Here is a 4,085-nt window from a genome sequence, read left to right as displayed (position 1 = left end):
GCCTATGGCCTGATCCAGTGGTGCTGTTCTTATGTTCTTAACAATTAAAAGCACATTCCCAGCATTTGTTTGGAGGACATTGTTCTTGTAAGATTTCTTTCTGAGCAATCCTGCCTCAAATATTTTGATGGCAAGAATAACACTATCCAAAGCGGAGGGAATATCATGAGCTTGACTTTGTACTATATGTGCGTGTTTGGTTCTGGTTTTGTTTTTTCGTCTCCAGCCTATAAAGCTTACTTAGCAACACTTGTTTCATTCATTGTTATCCCAAGAATGAAAGTTCTCCTGCAGCAGAGATTCTGATAAAAAATACAATAAGGGCATTGTCAGCAGACATGGCAGGACATGGCTGACACAGGTGAGTTATGGAGAAGCTGTGGATAAACAAACAGACCAGGCCATTTTCAGGGATATAACGGCAGAGCTTTGCAACCATTTAAGAGATAGATTCAAGGCATAGCCAAGGAACCAGGAGCTGTTGATAGCCTGCCAGAAAGATTGTTCTACTTCCTTTTACAGAACCAGAGGTTGAAGCCAATTGACTTGAGGGGTCACCTGAATTCATTCAGTTTCTATTAAGGGCCCAATCATATCTGGAGCTAGCACTGGATGTTGGAAATGTGCCATAAATCATGTTTACAGCACCCTAAGAGTAGGGAGTGCTGACACCAGGCCAGCACCAGTTGATGCTAGGCCCAACACCAGATGGAGGACACTGCAGGAGCACCCAATGATAACTGCTGGGTGGCAGTGAGGGTTTGGGGGGCACAGGGAGACGTTCCAGGGAGGGAGGAGGAACTGATCGGGAGGGGTGGGACTGGCGGAGGATCCTATCATCACAGAGGTTCTCCAGTCTGTGCCGGCCAAAACAGTCAACGCAGACTCGAGTAGCCCCATTGAGGGCCTGCGCCCTTACTCAGGGGAAGAGAGACTTCTGGCAGCCTCCACAGGATACAGCGGTTGCCATTTTGGTGCCACTGCTTAGATGGCGGCCCTGCTAAGATTAGGATTGATTTGCCCGTGTTGCGAGGTAACTTCAAGGTTCAAGAACAAACTCAGCAGACTCGAGTTGTGGTCATCTGCAAGCTTTATTCATTGCCAGCAATGGGCTTCTCTTGTTGTTCAAAATGGGGAGCACAGAGAGCTGTGTCAATTCTCAGTGCTTCCAGAGAATAGCAATGTTCCAATGTGTGTTTCAGCTTATATAGTCCTGGTCTCTTTGTTTGAAAAGTCTCACTACCATTGGCCAAGAGTGGGTGACATCAGAAATGAGGCCTCTCTTTTGATTGGGCACAAGCTTTCAGGTATTTGATTATCTCAGGTTACTGCCATATGTGGAAAATGCATATTTCCAGAAAACACTGTTTCCAACAACCTGTAGGTGGCACTCTGTACCTATCCAGAGCTTAAATCTTGAACTTTTCTTATTTAATTTGAACCTCCTAAGAACTTATTTTTAGGTTCTTTTTGATCCCCAGTGGACGTAGAGCTTTAATTTCATACCAAACAATCCTAATTTTGCTTAAAAAACAAGGTTTTTGAGTGTTTTCCTTTTAGAATCCTTGATTTCTCTGTTCATTTTCAGAAGGCAGGCAGCGTCTCTTTTAATTTGGGCCCCTTTGATATCTTCCAGATGCCCTTATTTATGGATTCCTGTCAACCAAGATTTGTAGATGTCTGCCTCTTACCAAGTTCCATATCTTGTCCTGTCATACAAAATTAACTATCCTCTCATTAAAAATGCGTTGACGCCAAGGGAAAGTCATTAATTGTCTGGCCTCTTTCTAATACTATTGCTCCTTTTCTAATTGACAGGCATGATATAAGGCTGAATATGCTTTCTGCCTAGATAAGGGTACTACATTCCAAATCCATGAGCTTTGTTTGTATTACTTAACTGTGCTGCATCTGTTTTTCAAGGCTCATTTGAGGCATATTAGAGACTTAAATCTTTTCTCATTATTAAATCTAACTAATTTTAGCAACCTGAATAACTGTTTCATTTGTATTGTTAATCTTATTATTATGCATCCTGCTTTAGGTGCCTTTCTTATTTCCAATCTTAGAAGTTCCAATTCAAATATCTAAGCGTGCCACTTTGAAATCTTACAGAGATATACAGAACTGTAGGGTCTCTGTTAGACTTTTAATTTATGGCTGGAAGCAGCTTTGATTGCTTTTGCTTAGAGCTGCAATTTTGGATTACATTTGAGGCTTGAACCTTTTTCAATAATTATTTCTGTATATTTCTATAATCTAACTTTCAATAACATTAGCAATCAAGCTTTCACTCTGATTAAAAATATTTGCAAACATATTTCAAACTGCATTTGGTTCTAAGAAGAACCTGAATACAAAAATATCTTTTGACTCTCTGTGTATTTTGGGTGTAAGACTAGCAGCTTCTGTTATTTACAACCTTATTAGGCAATCCTCATTAGGCATCTTTAGTGCCCAGTGGCCGTTGGTAGAAGGATCTGTAACACTATCCCAAATTTATTGTTTGGCTATTTTGCTACAGCTTCAGAGATCATAAATGCTCTCTTTTGTTCTAAAACACTGCTAAGCATCCTATTCCTTGAATCATAGAGACAAATAACTAACTTAGCTATAACACCCATTAACATTTGGGTTCATAACGAAAGCTTATTTAGCTATATTAAAATACTGGATCTTCGCTGTTTAAATCCTATTTTTCTCTTTGTCTAAATGCAGCCCTATGGGCTTGGGGGGGCATTCCTAACTTCTTTTGAAGCTGCTGCCTAGCTCTATATATCAATTATGATTATTACTATTATTATTATTTTATTAATTTATACCCCGCCTTTTTGCCCAAAGGGCACACAAGGCAGCTTACAAACAATTTAAAATACAACATTAAAAACAATCATTAAAACAATTACAATAATTAAAAATCTCAAAAAACAAACAAAGCCCGTGGATTCTCATATTAAAAAAAGCAGGAACGCCAGCCAGCCTGTCAACAATTAAAAGCTTTTTGGAATAAAAAGGTCTTCAGTCCACGCCGAAATATTAGCATCAAGGGAGCAGTTCTCAATTCTAAGGGGAGAGTATTCCACAGTTCGGGGGCCACCATCGAGAAGGCCCTCTTCCTGGCCGCCGCCCCTCTCACATCTCTTAGTGGCAGCACAGTCAAAAGGGCCCCCCCAGATGATCTAAGACAGGGGTGCTCACACTTTTTTGGCTCGAGAGCTACTTTGAAACCCAGCAAGGCCCAGAGAACTACCAGAGTTTTTTTCACAATGTCCACGCCATCATAACATATAACATTTATGTGTACAATGTATGTTGGTGTACCTTGCATAACCGCATGAGCCAATATTGCACAACACAACATAATTAACTATAAACATTTTTTGTAATTACTTGAGTTTACTTTGATGACTTGCACTGAAGTGAATCAGCCAAGGATGCATAGTCCAGACAGTAGCTGCTGACAGCCAGCCTCAAGCTCACTTCCAAATGTTCATCAGTCATGGTGGAACTTAATGATCTTCATGTAGGAAAAGGCTGACTCACATAAATAAGTGGAGCCCTTCCTGCCTCAGGTGCTCTTATATCCCTTGAGGGCCCTATTGCCTTCAAGTGGCTGCAGCTGTGCAGCAAACTCTGCTGGATGCCCAGGAATACCCTTAAAGGGGCCACTGCTGACACCACATCTACCTCCTCACCAGATCTTCCTGGATTCCAATGCAAGTGGGGGGGGGAGCAGATCTCTATACAGACCAGTGCAAAAACAGGGGAAAGGTGTGGTGGAGGGAAGATCTCTATATAGACATCACAGCAAGACCAGTGCAAAACCCCTTGCACACAGAACCAACAGATGGAAGTTGGGGGGGGCAGATCTCCATACATACCAGTGCAAAAACAGGGGAAAGGTAAGTCAGCCCCAGTAGAGTCAACGGGGCTCACTCCCAGGGATGCATGGATAGGAGAGAAGCCTGCCAGTGGCTCCTCTCCCATGGAGGAGCCTGCCAGGGGCTCACTCCCTGGGCTCACAAGCCTGCCAGGGGCTCACTCCCAGGGATGCGTGGACAGGAGAGAAGCCTGCGAGCGGCTCC

The sequence above is a fragment of the Tiliqua scincoides genome, chromosome 6, assembly GCF_035046505.1.
Source record: "Tiliqua scincoides isolate rTilSci1 chromosome 6, rTilSci1.hap2, whole genome shotgun sequence".
Taxonomy (NCBI): Eukaryota; Metazoa; Chordata; class Lepidosauria; order Squamata; family Scincidae; genus Tiliqua; species Tiliqua scincoides.
The sequence above is the reverse complement of the archived record's forward strand: the minus strand, read 5'-3'. Positions refer to the sequence as shown.